Source organism: Callorhinchus milii, unplaced genomic scaffold (genome assembly GCF_018977255.1).
Source record: "Callorhinchus milii isolate IMCB2004 unplaced genomic scaffold, IMCB_Cmil_1.0 Scaffold1, whole genome shotgun sequence".
NCBI classification, from domain to species: domain Eukaryota; kingdom Metazoa; phylum Chordata; class Chondrichthyes; order Chimaeriformes; family Callorhinchidae; genus Callorhinchus; species Callorhinchus milii.
The window spans coordinates 16,856,147-16,874,897 of NW_024704742.1; the positions used below are offsets into that span (position 1 = coordinate 16,856,147).

At 42.4% G+C, this 18,751-nt stretch overlaps 1 non-coding gene across 1 annotated transcript; it reads left to right on the forward strand.

Moving 5' to 3' along the window:
* Positions 1–11,373: 11,373 nt before the first annotated feature.
* trnal-cag lies at positions 11,374–11,443 on the forward strand. The gene has a single exon. It is a non-coding gene; the product is annotated as a tRNA-Leu (tRNA).
* Positions 11,444–18,751: the final 7,308 nt, after the last annotated feature.

Consider the following 18,751-nt stretch of genomic DNA (forward strand, 5'->3'; position numbering starts at 1 on the left):
TGCATTTATATAGTGCCTTTCACATAAGGAGCTTGATCCCGAGCTGGCGACAGGGGAGGTGACCATAGACACAAGAGGAAGGTCTTCAGATGGGCAAGGAGCGGGCAATGTTTAGGGATTGAGGCAGAATTCCAGAATTTGGGGACATAATGGTTGAAAGCAAGGCCATCAATGGTAGAGCTAAGGGAATTTACAGAAGACCAGAGCCAGCTGAGCGAAGTGGGTGGGTACAAGAGTGGGGTGTAAGCAGGTTCAGAGAGGTAAGGAGATGCCAGGGCATGAAATGATTTGCATGCAACTATGACGATCTTGAAACCAATCATGGTGCAGTGGTGTCTGGCAAGGATTGGGGTGAAAGCAATATATCAAATGCAATGATATTATTGCTCATTTTTATGCCCTATTCAGATATGGATCTGAAGTGTGTATTTTATTATCATCTATTTTCCATGATATGGATATCAACTCTCATTCTAAACATGTCTCATGGCTTAATAGGTATGCCATTGTGAATATATTAACAAAATGGGAACATCACAAATAATTGTGTGGCGTCAGGAAGATATAATGGCGCCTAACAATTCTGCTAATGTTATTACCTCTGAGAATGAAGGTGTTTAGAAATAATAGTCAAAAGTCAAAGGAATAATTTCTATTTATCGTTCATTTGATATACAATAAGGCAAAATAAACTAAATATTCTTTAGAGGTTTCATAGGTCGAGAGGGAGCAGATTGGTTGATTCAAAGATAGACATTTTCTGTGAGCCTATGTTCTGTTTACTGTATAAGAAGGGAATTATTGATCCGCAGTGTGCATGTACCAGATAAATGAGCAGAATTATCTGAAGATTAGAGATACTTAGGGTATACCAAAAAATGAATAAAAGAATAAAATAACAACAATCATCATTTTCCAGAGCCTCTTTTGTCAGAACTGGTGAGCTGCTATTGATACAGAATGTCCTCAGAGGAATTCAGGCATATAAAAACAGGGATTGAATTGGGAATAGGAATACAGTGGGGAAGTGGGATTGTAGTAAACCATTGTGAGCCAGTGCAGGCTTGATGGGCTTATGTCTGCCCTGTAGGTTTCTGTGTTTACAGGATGCAAACATTGCATCACAAGATCAAAAGAAATCAATTAGAATTGAGTGAAGAATAATATTTTGTGTGGTATCAGGCGGATATAATAAAGAAAATCATTAAGCCTTACTTCGGGACTTCAAGCTCATAGTCTAGGCTCATATTGATTTGCAGTACTAGAAGAATGTTGCATTGCCAGAGATACCATCCTTTGGATGATATGTTAAAGCAATGTTCCATTTGCGCTTGGAATGTACCAACCATCTGCAGCTCAACTTTCTGAAGAAGACAACAACATCATCCTTGGTACCCACAAACATCTCCTCAAGATGGGAATTTCAATGTTATATTTTATTAAGAAATCCCATGAAGAAATACTGCAATTTCCATGAAATAACTTGCTTGGTTTAATCAATCTGGCTTTGCCTTTGCTGCCACCTTCTGCAGAATAGTTAACTATACATTTGAAGTAACCAAATTACTAGAGGCAGTTGTGGACAGAACTGAACAGTGGGTGGACAAATGATTCTTTCCTCTGACTCTCACTGCGAGAAAATGCTGGACTTCCTCGAGTCCAAAATCGAGGGAATCTGCTCTGCTGCCACTGCCACTTCCATCCCCTCCCTACCCCCAACCCACACTCCGACAATTACCCATCCCTCCTTCCATACCTTTGAACCTGTCAAAGCCTCCTCTGTCTTCACCACCATATCCTCCATGAAGCCCACCATCTTCTCCCTGGACCCCCCACCCCACCCCTCTTCTTAAATCCGAGCTCCACCTCCTTGCCCCACTACTCGCCGACATCATTAACCTCTCCCTGTCATCTGGCACTGTTCCTTCCCCCCTTAAAACAGCCATTATCACCACCTTGAAGAAACCTTCCCTTGACCCAACACAGCTATCCAGCTACCGGCCCATCTCAAACCTTCCTTTCCTATTCAAGGTCCTTGAGAGACGTTGCCTCCCAGCTTCATTCTTTCCTTTCCTCTCACTCCTTCCATGAACCTCTCCAATCGGGTTTCCATGCTGTCCACAGCACGGAAACTGCTCTGGTCAAGGTCACAAACAACATCCTGACCATGTGTGACCAGGTCTCCCTTCTGCCTCCTCATCCTCCTCGACCTCCTGCTGCCTTTGACAGCGTGGACCATTCATTCCTCCTCCACCGCCTCTCCTCTCACCTCAACCTTCAAGATTCTGTCCTTGATTGGTTCAGGTCCTACCTTTCACACTGCCTCCACTTTGTCGCAGCAAATGGATTCTCCTCCAGCCTCCGCGCCATCTCATGCAGTTTTCCTCAGGGCTCTGTTCTCGGTCTCCTCCTCTTCAACCTTTATATGCTCCCCTTGGTGACATCATCCGCAGACATGGGGCAAATTTCCACATGTATGCAACGACACCCAACTCTATCTCTCTGCCTCCACCCTCAACTCCAGGACTACTGGCGTACTGACCGATTGCCTGTCTGACATCAAGTCTTGGATGAGGGATAACCTTCTCCAACTCAATGTCAGCAAAACCAAGGCCCTCATGATTGGCTCGCGCCAGCGCCTACGCACCTCTGGTGCTGGCAGCATCAGCATCAGCATCCACAGCTGCATACCCAACCTCACTAAGCCAGTCAGGAACCTGGGTGTCTTGTTTGACTCTGAACTGTCCTTTCTCCTCCTTATCCATGCCATGACCGGCACTGCCTACCACCACCTCCGCAACATTGCCAGACTCCACCACTATCTCATGGAAGCTCCCTCCTCATCGGCCTTCCCAACTGTTCCCTTCACAAGCTGCAGATCATCCAAAACTCTGCAGCTTGTGTACTCTCACATACCAGGCTCTGTGACCCCATCACTCCCACCCTCACCTGACTCCACTGGCTCCCTATCACCCAGATGATCAAGTTCAAGATCCTCAGCCTCACTTGCAAGGCCATCCGTGGCCTTGCCCCCTCCTACCTCTCCGACCTGCTACCTACCAACTTGCCGCTCCCTCCATTCAGCGGGCTTCGGTCTGTCTCCCGCCTGAATCCCCTACCATTGGTGGCCGGGCTTTCAGCATCTCTGCCCCCACTCTCTGGAACTCCATCCCATGGTCCCTTTGCCTCGCTTCCTCCCTTGCCTCCTTCAAGGCCGGTCTCAAAACCCTTCTCTTGGATCGTGCCTTTGGTCGCCCTCTCACCTCTCTGCCTTCCCTCACCCCTACACCATCCCTCCCCCATGCTTGGGTCCCGACACCTGACTGTTCAGCACTTTGGGGTGTCCTCCTGATGTGGAAGGCGCTCTATAAATGTAATTTTGTGTTGTTGATGCCTACTTACGTTTGCACTGTAAGGTTTGCATAGTCTCTTCAGTCAGAAACAAACAGCTACTTGCTTCAACAATTACAATTGATATGCATTAGGACTTAAAGGAAATAAGTGGGAACCTACAACCATTGTTACCATTGCCAGTATATCTACTCAGTGATGGAATACTGCAGCCTGTCTGAAAGGGTCCAGATCAAACACAATTCATATGTCCAATTACTTCTGCCATTGCAACTTTCTCCTAAACACAGTCAGCTTAATCTTTATGTCTTGTACACAGATGTTAGAACAAACTTTCAGATGCTGGTTGTGGCTCGTTGAAGCATAATAATAATAATAATCCTTGCATTTGATATAGCATTTTTCACATACTCTGACATTCCCAAACCTTGGCTGTTGCCAACCTGTGCCTAATACTCTATGGGTTTAAGTAAGTAGGGTGTGTCCCTCTTGGAAGAGAATGTGTATTCCATTCCAGACACAGGGAAATTTCCATGTGTAGGTGGCATACATATGTGGAATTCTCAGTCTGGTTGGCATACTCTTAAAGTATGGTAACTGGTTGGTTCATGTATCCGACACCCAGCTGACTAAATTATATGGGTGAAGAGTAGGAGTTTTATTTTAACGTTTTTATTTATGAAAACTCCAAGCCATTCTAACAGCAAGTCATGGATTATAATTCAAATTGAAGGGTGTCTAGGTGTTTGGCAAGAAATGCAAGTATTTATGCACCATGAATAACATAGCAGAGTGGATTCTGTCATCCAAGGGCAGCCAATTAGAGCCCCGAATCATTTGAGTAGAATGCAGCAGATGTTATAGTTTCCACTGGCAAACGTCAATAATAACGCTGAATTGCTAATGTAAGAATATTTCTTTAAATAGATAAAGAATTTTGTTCCGGTTTGAGCAAGTTCGTTTTTAACATTGATAAGTATTTGAGCAAGGAATATATTTCCAAACATTTGTTTTTGAGTTCGTCTACAGACCACTGAAATAGTGAAGGATCCTTTGTGAAAGTTTTCATTTCCTAAAGATGTGTGGAATGCATACCTGTGATAAAGCACAACTTAGCTTGTACACTTTCTGTATTTATATTGGTGCAAGTTATTCAATGTTCTTCAGTGCATCAGAGAAAAGCAGAATATCCAAACCACTGGTGTATGGCTTAGATACTCTAGCTATATTTGCACCATGGACTTCAGCAGGTAATATATTATACTTAAAGTGCAAGCTGATGTCTACATTCTTCACTTTATGAACAATTTATAGCTAGACTCAACAAAAATGTTATTACAAGTACTGTGTGTATTTCAAACCCAAAGAACACTAATCTCACTGATCTCAGCCCTGGAAATAAGAAAAGTCCTTCTGTCATTTAAACTGTATACCCAGTAACAATCACGCATTTAGAGCAGTTCATGAAATTGTGGGTTTCAATATTCTTGCAACTTGGCCACAATACCTCATTGTAGTTGCCTAGATGGAACATTTACTGTAATAGCTCCCTAAGAAGCTAAGTTCTTCCTGCTATACCGCATTACCTAGTTTTTAAACTTAAGTCAACAACAGGACTGAATCCTAGCTTTTTTGTCTTTCAGATCAAAATCAAGCATCTGCCTGGAGCATACCAGCACCGACAGTTTCTAAAGCAGTTCCTGTTGTAATGCCACATGTTATTGATGTGCAGTTTGATGTGAATACTATTCTCGGCAGACCTTCAGATCAGTGAACTTGAGGGTTCATTCAAGAATCCTTTGATTGTGCAGATATCAAAGACCTTGTCTGCCCCAGTCACCTGAGGCAGCAGAGAAATAAGCTGCTATTAGATCACAATTAATTACTTATCAGCGCTAGGTTCAGATATAATAGCTATGAAAATACTTTGGTATTCAAACTGGGAATAATACATTTATATTATTTGATTCTTCTGGGTATACATTCTCACCACAACTGCTCTCATTACACATTCAAAGTGTGTTCACTATTATTTAAATTAACTTTACACTTGGGGGAAAAAAAGGAACTGGATCAACAACTGGAACAACAATTTGCACTTATATAATATGTAAGGTAATGTCTCAAAACCCTTTACAGATTTGAAGTGGAAATTGGATCAAGTTGGGAGATGGATGAGAAAAGATCAAAGATCAAAGATGCATTTGCAGAGGTTGACGACCAGTAATATAATGCAATTAAGTGTCAGCCTTGCTCAGGTGCTCCTTTTGAGCACCTCACCCTCTCCCACCCCTCCTTCCTCTCACTTAAAATCCTCCTCCTCTACCGGCCCCCTAAAACCTCTCCCACCTTTATCTCTGATGTTTCGACACTTCTCACATCTCTCTGCCTCTGCTCTGATCGCCTCATCATCCTGGGCGACTTTAACCTGCACTTCACCCCCTCCTGCTCAATCTCCTCAGATTTCTCTTCCCTGCTCTCCTCGCTCAACCTCTCCCTCCACATCAACTCCCCACTCACAGTCACGGCCACCCACTCGACTTGGTGATCACCCGGGGCCTCAGTGTCTCGGATGTCACTATCACCGACAAGGCCATCTCCGACCACCACTTCATCTCCTTCACCACCTCCACCGCCCTCCCCACCTCCACCAGACCCACCACCATCTTCTACCGCCCCTGGAAGAAGTTACCCCCTCAATCCCTAACCGCTGCCTTGGAGTCCTCTGAACTTTTGGATTTCCTTGAATCCAAAATCAAGGGAATTCGCTCCGCGATCACTTCCACTCCAACATCCACCCACCTCCCACCCCTTCCCTCTCACACTCCGACTCCTACCCATCCTCCCCTACACACTTTCGTACCCGTTTCCCCACCCTCTGACACCAAACTCATCCTATCCCTGAAACCCACCACCTGCTCCCTTGACCCCATCCCCACTCCACTCCTTATCTCCCAGCTCCACCTCCTTGCCCAACATATCACAGACATCGTCAACCTGTCCCTCTCCTCTGGCTCTGTTCCCATTCCCTTAAAAACTGCCACCATCACTCCCACCTTGAAAAACCCTCCCTTGATGCGTCGCAGCTATCAAGCTACTGGCCCATCTCCAACCTCCCCTTCCTGTCCAAGGTCCTGGAACGAGTTGTCGCCTTCCAAGCTGCGCTCTTTCCTCTCCAACCATTCATTACTCGAACCCCTTCAGTTGGGTTTCCGTGCTGCCCATAGCACAGAAACTGCCCTGGTCAAGGTCACCAATGACATCCTGACCATCTGTGACCAGGGCTCCTTCTGCCTCCTCGTCCTCCTCGACCTATCGGCAGCATTCGATACGGTCAACCACGCTATCCTCCTCCACCGCTTGTCCTCCCACCTAAACCTTCAAGGCCTTGTCCTTGAGTGGTTTAGGTCGTATCTCTCCCACCGTCTTCATTTTGTCTCCACGAATGGTTTTTCCTCCGGCCCCCACACTGTCTCGTGCGGTATCCCTCAAGGCTCTGTCCTCGGTCCCCTCCTCTTCACCCTCTATATGCTCCCACTTGGTGACATCATCCACAGATATCGGGTTAACTTCCACATGTATGCGGATGACACCCAACTCTACCTTTCCTCCTCTATCCTCAACTCCACGACCACCGATGTCCTGACAGCTGCCTGTCCGACATCGAGTCCTGGACGAGAGATAACTTTCTCCAGTTCAACATGCGCAAAACTGAGGCCCTCCTGATTGGCTCGCGTCAGCGCCTCCGCACCTCAGGCGCCGACACCATCAGCATCCAAGGCTGCACTCTAAACCTCTCAAAGCCAGTCAGGAACCTCGGGGTTCTGTTCGACCCTGAGCTGTCCTTTCTCCCTCATATCCGCGCCACAACTGGCACCGCCTTCCATCACCTCCAGAATGTCGCCAGACTACGGCACTACCTCACCCCTCACGCTGCTGAAACTCTGGTCCACGCCTTTATCACCTCAAGGCTGGACTATGGGAACTCTCTCCTCACCGGCCTTCCCGGCACCTCCCTCCACAAGTTGCAGGTCATTCAGAACTCTGCAGCTCGTGTACTGTCCCGCACCAGGCTTCGTGACCACATCACTCCCACCCTCACTCGCCTCCACTGGCTTCCCATCCCCAGAGGATCGAATTCAAGATCCTCATCCTCACCTACAAGGCCATTCACGGCCTTGCTCCCTCCTACCTCTCCAACCTACTATCCCCCTACCTACCTGCCCATACCCTCCGTTCCTCTGGCTCCGGTCTGCTCCACATCCCCCGCCCCAACCACCCTACCATCGGTGGCCGGGCCTTCAGCCTCTCAGCCCCTCGGCTCTGGAACTCTATCCCCCAGTGCCTTTGCCTTGCCTCCTCCCTTTCCTCCTTCAAGGCCGGTCTCAAGACCTTTCTCTTTGACCGTGCCTTCAGCTCCCCTCTTGACTCTCTACCCCCTCCTCGCTCCCTCCCTTCCCTCCCCTCACCCTGACCATTTCCCCCCTGCTCGGGTCCTGACCCAACTGTACAGTGCCTTGGGACGTCCTCCCGACGTGAAAGGCGCTCAATAAATGGAATCTTGTTGTTGTTGTTGTTGTTGAGTCAGTAGGTTATGAGTTGAAGCCCCATGTAGGGACTTGCTGTACTCTGTCCAGCGCCTTGGGACGTCCTCCCGAATTGAAATGCGCTATACAAATGTAATCTTGTTGTTGTTGTTGAAACTCAGATAAACTGGGTTGACATTCAATTGCAGTCCTTGGGTTGTGCTGTTGTGCTGCATTGCTGGAGGTGCTTTTGATGAGACTTTAAACTGAGATCCTGTCTGCCTGTTCAGGTGTACATTAAAGATCCCATGGCACTATTTGAAAAGAGAAGGGAGTTTCTCCCGGTGTCCTGGCCAGCAATCCCCAAATAAAATTGGTCATTCACTTCATGACTGTTTGTGGGACTGTTTGTGCAAATTGGCTGCTGGGTTTGATCACAAGGTACAAGTCACTCCACTCTACAATAAATCCTGTGTAAAAGGCACTGCAGCAAATGTAATGATTACTAATATCATTATGTACAGGGGTTTTCCTGCCGAAAACAGTTTTTTTAAGGAATATTTTTGTCCAAAAGTTGTGCTGTGCAAGATCATTTTTATTTTACAATATACATTTTTACATAGTACCTTTTATGTTGGGAGGATGTCTCAAAGCCCTTGACACCGCTAGCTGGACACCCACACTGGAGGTTTGGGAGCTGAAGAAGGTGGGAAGGGAAAGGATGATGCAAAGCGCAGTCAAAGAGGTAAGTCTCGATCATTGCCACGATCTGGTTCTTGCTAAAAGAATTCATTGATGCAGAAGCATATGCTTTTGCTAGCTATGTGTTCCACATAACTAAGAGTTTCTGAACAAAAACAAATGTGAGATGGCTGACTGAAAGGAGAACGTCCCTCAGCATGTTTAATTAGGAGCTTCTTTTGTGTTACCTGTAAGTGGTGTGCTTCTGTTAGAAAGGAATATAACGATTTCATCATAGCTCACTGACATTCTGTAAAGTGGTAGCAAAAGGAGTACTATTTTAAGGCAATCACTCACAGCTGTTAAAAATTCAGTTCAGTTTGGGAATAAATCTTGCTTTAGATCTGTAAAATCATAGACATTTACAATACAAAAGGTGTCCATTCGGCCCATCGTGCCATTGCTGGCTCTCAGAAAGAGTTATCCATTTAGTCAAATCACCCCTGCCTTTTCCGATGCCCTTATACACTATATATTTCTCCTTCTCAGATGTTTATCTAATTCCCTCTCAAAAGCTGATATTGATTTATTGATTTATTGATTCCACCTCAACCATGAGTCCAAGAAGAATATTTCACACCCTAACAAGTTACTGGGGTAAAAAAGAATTCTTGACTTGTATTGTCGGGTGATCTATAATATTTTAAGTGTTGAGCTCCGCATGATAAAATAGAAAATGAGCACACACAATGAAGCAAAGTGATTTTCAGTCTCCCACATTGACATCTGGGATCAGCCACAATTCACAACTGGTTTGAGATGATTTTCAGTGATTTGATAATTATCACCAGTGTTGCATCACATCACGCTTTGGGTTCTTGCACTACACTCCTTTCACATGTTTTATTAATATTTCAGCACAGCTCAATGGATTCATGTATTGGATACATTTTTATATTGGTGAGTCAAAGCTGAACAGTTGCCTAATGCTGACATCATGTGAAACATGAACAGAATGTTCAAGTATCCGAAATTATTTATGATACGCTTGACTTTTATGGTTTTGACTTACTGCAAATCAAAGCCTGTTGGTGCTTAAAGGATGTCCCAGCCTAGACGGAAGTATGATTGTGCTTGAAGATGACTGCTGGAGGCAGTTGAATGACTTTTTCACAAAAGCCATTGAGTACATGCATAAAATAAGAGAAATATTATGGTAAACATTTACCCTGTCTACCTTCTGCACCTTATGAACAATTTATAGCTAGACTCAATAAGTACTCTGAAAGGCTACCCTATGTGAAGGGCACTATAGTATTAACATTATGATTATTATTATTGTTATTATTATATAAATACAAGTTATTGTTGCTGTGTATTATGAGCATTAAGTCAATTAACTCCTAAATCTTTTTCAGTAAATTCAATGAAGTACATGCATCTCCTATTCTTATTTCCCATATGTGCATTTTACATTTAACTGTATTAAACTTAATTTGCAAGTTATCAGCCTATGTGCATACCCTATCAAATTCTCTTTGTGAGACTTTTGCTATCTCCTGTATTTCCATAGTTGCACTAACATTATGTCATCTGCAAATTTAATGTACACCAGGTCTGCAAACCGAGGTCATTAATGTACGCAAGAAACCAGAGGGTTCCCACGACAGACCCCTGAGGGACTCCACTGGATATTCCCCCCATTGTGATCTGGCTCACCTCACAGTGACCCTCTATTTCCTTCTCTTCAGCTAATTCTGAATCCATGCCAATGTATAATTTTTGGAAGACGGAGAACTTATTAATTACTGATCCGGGTATTTTATTGCTACATGTTTAAAGATTTATAGTATTTCCAAAGATTTCACGTTGGAAAAGATTATCCGGAAAACTGTTTTCCATATTAAGAATGAATTTAATAATTTTGCTAAACTGCACAATCGTAAACTTCAAGACCATAAGATCATCTTAAGCTTTAAGAACATTAAAAGTTAAGACCATGAGAAATTTGGGGCCTCAAGTTAGCTAATTATTAAAACACAGTCCAGTTTAGATACGGAAGGTGCCATTTTCTGTCTTGCTAAGTTTTTCTGTCACTGGACCTATATATTGCACTTTTATACAAATGCAATGTTAACATGGCAAATTATGCAGGTTTAGCTGAGTAAACTCCAGCAGCATCTTAACATACTCCCTGGGATCCCAAATGTTGGTTCGTTCTTGCCAACTTGCATCTAATGTTTTCTAGAATTGGTTGAGAAGAGTGCATCCTTCTGATTTCCATTTATAGGTGGGCATACATATGTAATAATCCTCATATGATATAGTGTCTTATCACATCGTTAAGAAATCTCAAAGCACTTCACAGGATATACTGTAAAAATTTGGTCTGTGTGTATTTTGTGGGAAAACATGACAACCAATTTGCAATAGCGATGTTCAACAAACACCCGTGGAGTGAGTGACCAATTTTATTTGGGGGATCGTTTGCCAGGACACTGGAATAAATTCTCTTTTCTTTTTGAATAGTGCCATGGAATCTTTAGTATCCACCTGCACAGGCAGACAGCCTTGATTTAATGTCTCAGACAAAGGACAAAAACTCCGACAATAAAACATCCCCTTCCATCTCTGAACTGCACTTCAGTTCAGACTAAAGGGGTTCCATATCCCGATGTGGGGCTTGAAACCAAAATCTTCTGACTCAGAGATGAGAGAGCTATCAACTGAGCCAGGCTGACACACAATGTGGAATTCTGCAGGTTTATCATTATAATTATTGGTTGACCCATGTTATGGACAATGTTGCCTGTAACATGTAGCTCAGTGGTTAAAGTACTCGCCTCAGAAGCGAGACAACCTGGGTTCAATTCCCGGCAGGACGAAACTTAGGACAAGTTTCCTTACTCCACACACATGGTTCTGTTTACCTAGCAGTAAGTAGGAACCCGGTTGTCAGTCGATTGGAGGATCGCTTTTTCAGGGATAATAATTCCTTCAAAAAAAATAATAATTTGGTCACTCAATCTACGATTGTTTGTGGGACACTACCTTGTGCAATTGGCTGCTGTGTTTCGCCCACAAAACACATAGTCAATTCACTTTACAATATATTCTGTAAAGGCGCTTTGAGACATCTCAAAGACATGATAAGGCGCTCTATCAAATGCGAGGATGAATATTATTATTATTTCAACTCTTAGTCTGGTTTAAATAATCTTAAGCATGGAGATGGATTAGGTATGTTGTAAATTAGAGAGAATTTCAAATGAATGTTTTATACCTTATTAAGGACATAAGATTTTAGCATTTTCAACTTAATATCTGATTGATGACAACTTAATATCTGATGGATGACAACTTAGTGGTAAGCTGAAGCCCAATGGAGCTGAAAATGAGGTGTAATTGGGTCAGCAGTTAATGTATGTCATCACTGCCACAGAACTGTTTAAAATATCTTAATATTTGATACACCAAAGAAGAGTCTGACTGATTCCTGTAAGTACTGGTGGCATCAGATTCACACTAAATAATGTTAATTACAAATTCTGAAGCATAATAGCTGATGATCCATGCAGGTATCTTTTAACTTTGCGATCACTGAGGAGCTGCAATATGCAAATATGTAAATTGTAGTATAACGTATTTCAAAGAGTTGAGTTTCCACTGTTCTTTTTTAAATCATCACTTATTTTTCAATATACACTTGACACTTCTTTATGGCATCATTTCTTAAAATTATAACCTTTCGTTTCTACCTGCCAAACCCCGAAGCTAATGCCTGTATCATACATGCAGTTATTTTTACTTGCACAAAACAATTGTATACAGTATTTACGACAGGTTTGAACCTGTCTTAATAAAAGGAAGGCTCCAGAGACCCATGAAAGCAGCTGCTGCACATAAATCTAAATAATCACATTTGCTGACTACCTTAGAGGTCATTAAGAACTGTCTTGTGAATTATGATGAGTGGAGGCAGATAAATCAGACCTTCATCCACTTTTAGATGCAGCAATATTCAACCTATGCTATCAAACCTTCTTCAGTTGATAGAACTGATTCATTTTCAATTGTGCTGTTTTGAAACACATGAAATATGAATAATCACCTCATAAACTTGACAGTTTTACAAATGAACAAAAGGAGGGGGAAGGGGTAGTTAAAGTTAATTATTGATCCAGTTTACATTACCAAAAAGAGCCATTTAAAATTACAGTAGTTGCTGCTTAACATCACTTATAGTTGCGTTGTTTTTATAGGCCCAAATAAACTATTCCTGATCATTAGTGAAATCAGAATAAAAGAACAGAAACTAGGGCTTTGTAATGTATAATTTGTCCTTCATAGGCCCAGCTTGGTAACTACTGCTCCTCATTTGTCGTCAGAACCTTTTATCAGTTGGACTGATACTGTTCAGGTGGACATTAAAGGGATCCCATGACATTATTCAAAAAGAGAAGGGAGTTTCTTGGCCAACAATCTCCCTGATAAAATTGATCATTCACTTTATGGCTGCTTGTGGGACACTGCTGTGCACAAATTGGCTGCCGCATTAGCCTACTAATACATTCACTACAATTTACAAAAAACACTGTGAAGTGTTTTGAAGCGTTTCGATGTAATAAGGCACTATATCAAATACAAGGTTCACTTACTCACCACTCTATCTATCGTTGCTCACTCTCGCAATCACTCATTCACTCACTGGTACACAACATATTAGGTGACCATGTCATCCTTTTTTATCAGAGTAAATGAATTGTATTGATATTCAGCGGTTCTCTGCTTTATTCATAACACATTTTAATAAGTCTAGCCAAAATTTGGACAAGTACATGAAGATTAGAAAATAGAATTGTGAATCTTTATATGCAGCACATTATGTATCCCAATAAACAGTCAGCACTGGCTCTACATGTCCTTCAGAGGAAGGCAAGAATCATATACGAGGCACTCAGACACCTCCTGGCCTGCCTCCTGGGGCAAATCAGCATCTGGGGCTCATGTACACCAACCTCCCTCTGCTCCACCATCTGCTGCATTCTGCCCTTCTCCATTTGCAGCTTCAAACCTGGCTGAATGGCCATTCTGTGCAGAACACAGCAAGCTTTGCCACTCTCCACCTTTACAGAGCACTAAGTATTGCAAGTTACTCCCCCATCCCCAACACAACCAATAACACCAGCCTGAACAGTGACCTAAAAACTTGCTTGGGTTTGCCAAAAGTATTAATAATTTTATCCCTTTAAATGCTGAGGCAATGAGCACAAACTCTGCTAGAAACCTGGGATGTACAAGGGATGAATGGCATGCACCATTCCATAACCCAAATCATCCTGTAGCCACCCATCCAATCTGGACTGCTCCTCATTTCTTACACTGTGAAAGTAACCAGAATGAAAGAACGAGTCCCTTCTGGAAAATTTGAGGAGATACAGGCACCAGAAGCTTCATTTAGTCTATTTGCACTCCAGCAATTATCAGAATATAAAAACCTAAATTAGTGAATTATGTATAATACAACCACTCCTTTTCACACGCTAAAGGGTGAAAATTCCCAGAATATTATTAAATGGTTTAGGGAGATTCTTCAAATATGTAAGAGCTGATATTCATTTAATGATTCTGAAAGTGGCCTAAAAACTACATTTTACATCATATTCCTGATTTAGATAGTAGTTTGGCTTTCTCATCCCTCGACCAGTTTATAGAAAGTGGGTCACCTCTCACTTTGTTGATGTGATCCCTTGAGTCATCTGTCACTTTGACTGGAGTATCTTCTTCATAGGTATCAGCCTGGCACAGTTAGTAACACTCGCCTCCAGATCAGAAGATAGTAGGTGAAGTCACACATCGGGACTTTGAAATTACTTAACCTAGGTTGACACTACAACGTGATGCTAGAGGCATGTTGCATTGTTGGAAATGCTGTTCTTTGGATAAGACGTTAAACCAAGGTCCCATCTGTCTGGTAAGGTGGATGTTAAAGATTCTAAGGCATTATTCAGAAAGAGAAGGGAATTTCTCTTGGTATCATGTCTGCCAATTTCCCAATTAAATTTAGTCATTTACTTCATTGCTGTTTGTGGGAAATTGTGTGCAAATTGGCTGCAAAATATGCAGTCACTACACTTCACAGTGTACACTTCATTGTGAAACTCTTTGAGATGTCCTCCTGACTTTACCAGTGCTATATCAATTGTAGTGATTATAAGATATAATTCACATTTTGAGTTTTCCTGCCCTGTGTCTTCTTTTAGCACTGAAAAGGTATCTTAGCTTTTGATAACAGTGTCTAAGATTGTTTCTATTAAACAGAGTTATTTGAAAGTCTCCAAACTTTGGTTCCTCTTTTTGCAAAACTGGCATCTTCTCTCATCCCTGAACTGTTATATGCAGCATTCCTCAGGGGGCTCCTCAGGGCTCTATCCTCGCTTCTCTCTTCTTTAACATCTACATAAGTAAGTTTCCTTACTCCACACAGAGCCTAATAATAATCCCTCCAAAAAACCCAAAACAATAATAAATTGGTCATTTTCAATCTACGACTGTTTGTGGGACATTGCTGTGCGCAATTGGCTGCCGCGTTCGCCCACAAATATACAGTCAATTCACTTTACAGTGTGTTCTGTGAAGCGCTTTGGGACGTCCTCCTGACGTGAAAAGCGCTATATCAAATGCAAGGATTATTATTATTATTATTATTATTACATGCTCCTACTCGGCAATGTCATCCACAGGCATAGGGATAACTTCCACAAGTATGCAGATGACACCAAATTCTTTCTCTCTGCATCCACCCTCGATTCCAAAACCACTGCTGTTCTGATCTGTCGAACATCAAGTCCTGGATGAGAGCTAATTTTCTCCAGTTTAATGTTGACAAGACTCTCCTGTTTGGCTCCCATCAACGCCTTCTCAGCTCAGGCATTGACAACATCAATCTACATGGATGCCTTCTCCTCTCATGGAGTTTGTGCCTAATCGCAGTGTCTTGTTCAACTTTCAACTGGCCTTTAAACCATACATCAGTGCTGTGACACTTTCAGTTTTCTGCCACCTCAACATTGCCCTCTTCCAGCATGACCTCTCCCCTCAGGTCAGAGAGATCCTTATTCATGGATTCATTAAGTCCAGGCTAGACAGCATCAACTCTGTTTGCCAGACTTCCCAACTCTTCCCTCCTAAAGCTGCAGACGATCCAGAATTCTGCAACTTGTGTCCTCTTCTGCACTAGGCTCAACAAGCCTATCATCCACATTCTCGCCCAGGTCCTCTGGTTTCCATCCCTCAGAGCTCAAGATTTTCATCCTAACATTTAAATCCCTCCACGGTCTTGCCCCACCCTACCAATCTGCCCACTCCCTCTGCTCAGCAGACACTGACCCACATCACATACCCCTCCTTGTCCATCCCACTATTGGCAGTTATGTTTTCAGCCTTTCTGTTCCATCTCTCAGGAACTCCATCCCGGAGTCCCTTCACTTCACCCCTTCCCTCGCCTCCTCAATTTCCATCTCAAGACTTGCCTCTTTGACCATGGCTTCGGTCAGCTACTTCCCCCACCCCATCCCCCTTGGCTCCCAACCCTCCTGAATACAACCATTAGCTCAGGTTCACATCCACAACTGTCCAGCACCTTGGGACATCCTCCCAAGGTGAAAGGCATGATATAAATGCAAATTGTTGTTGTCTTTCCCTACATTTCTTAGCCTTTCAAATGTAAATAAACTTTTGTCAAATTGGTAAAAACCTGCCTCAACTAACTAAATTATCCCAATCTTAATCCTCCTGCCTGAATCAGACTCTCTCTGAACAGAATTTTGCATTAATATATCTGTGGATCTTTGCTTGTGATATTAAGATCCTCACTTTTTGGGAGGAAGTAGTCTGAGATGGTAGAAGCAAAACTCCAATCAGGTACCATCCTTTTGTTTGTCAGCTGTTATTATAGGATTTTTCCTTGAGATTGCCTAATAATCCGTGTTCATGGTAGGTGATACCTGAGGTCTTTGCCTAAAATTCACAGTCACTGCACTTGAATTTACCTGTGAGGTGCTTTATTCTATTCCAACATGATAAGGTACCAAAAATTGAAGTCCTTCTTATATAGGATTGTGCACTAATACCAAGATTCTAACATGTGAACACTCTTCGGTACTTTGGAATCTCAGCCTTCGGAATTTTCTTCCCAGGTTGGAGAAGCTGCTTTTCTTGTAGGCCTTTTAGAATTGTTCTTATACCTCGAGCCACAGTGACAAATGCCATCTGTCACTTGTTTTTTGCATTTATCAACAGAAGTCTGGCTAATTGCAATAATGTCTCCTGCAGTTGCTTTGAATGACTCTAACACACACAATATTATGGCTGCTTCACAGTTTTTGGCTGCACTGCACATATCTTCACTGTTCATCAGAAATTCACTACCAATATCGCACAGCAATTCCATTGCTTTGTCATTGTTTGGCATCCATGTCTCACGGTAAGATTCTTGCCCTATGCTCCCTCAAGTGCATTATTGCTGTCATAATGTCACTCTCCTTCCTCTGCTCTTCCCAAGGGCTCAGGTAACTCACACCGTGAGCAACATTTATTACTGAATCCATGCTGCAGTTTTCCCAGCCACCAACTCCTGAAATACCTTGTTGTAGTCAGTGATCCAATAATCCAAGTTTCAGATGAGTCAACAAAAGACTGCTGTTTTATTCAATTGCAAATGTGCACCCTATTGTATGTGATTTGCATGACTAATAATAATAATCCTTGCATTTGATATTGCACTTTATATCAGTGCCTACAGAACGGAGGAAAAGGGTGAGTTGGTCAGGTTTTAGAAGGTTTAAGAACACATTCAACAATTTGGCAAATTCTAGATGCTCTAAAATGCAACATAAATAGTGTAAATCTAGTCACTAATTCCTTAGTAAGGGACCAAGTCACATAAACTGAAGCTTCTTCCAGAAACCGGATGTAAGTCACACCTATCTGTGGGAATGACACTCCAACAAGATCTATTTCCAGTGTGGTGTTCCCATGGGTCGAGAAGAATTCAAACCGGATTCCTTATTCAGGAATTCTGTTTAAGAAATAATGCAAAATAGACCCCAATTGTCACTGAATTAGATCTTATTCATCTTCTTCATAAGCACAAATTATGATGATCTTAGGTGAAACGCACTGCAGTTTAGTTAGATCGGAATTTAAAGGCTGCATATTCAGTGCAATTTTGCATTTATCTTCCTGCCGATTTTACTGAGAGTTTCACAGCCTCTGAAGCCCATCATATTCTTGCTAAAGAATTCTCTTTGAAATTTAGGATCATTGTACCAGTTCCTTTTGGGTGTGAAGCCACAGGAACTCTTATTTATATTTACAATATCAGATTGCTTATCGCTTCATGGAATAATCTTTCTTTTCCAGTACCTGCTTTTTAACTTGTGCGTTGTGAAAGAAGTTTGATTACACAATCTAATTTGCATTGCAATAATACATACATTGAGGTGAGATTCAAGGAAAGACAAAAGAGGATGCCATTTACCCTGAGAACAAGCTTAAAAGATTAATACAGGAATGCCTGGCCTTGAAGTAGTGCTCTCCATGTTATTTATTTTTCCATTGTGTTTTGCATTCAGACTGCATAAGCAATCCAGGATTTCCAAACTACCTGAAAGTACCTACTAAAAAAAAACTGAGCAATAGTACTGAAAATATTGTTCATTCAAGCATTAATTCTGCAGATTAATTTAATAGCTGTAGAAATGAAGATAGCAGATGCGCAGGAAGTGGTGTATCAATCTTTGAGTAGTGCCTGGGGCAGTGCCAGAGGGATTTTGGCTGGCAGGGACTAACAAAAGAGTCAGCTTAGAGTCGTTCTGTCTACTGACAGCTGAGATGTGTTTAAATATTAGGGATATAGAAATGTTTCATTTGAGGATTATATATAATTGTAGTAATGTCTGAAGCGAAAGGACCTGTTGTCTCCAGGAGTACTTCAAATAACATTGTTGGGAATTTAAATGTGACAGCAGGCACTCTCCCACTCCAGAGCTGTGTGATCTGCCAGATAAGTGGGCCTCAGTATTTACATTGAGAATCACACTACCGTTCTTCAAGACACATCCTGTTTATACAATGTATTTGCACCACTGTAATTTGCAGTTATTCGGCAATGCTCCTATTTTAAAACAATT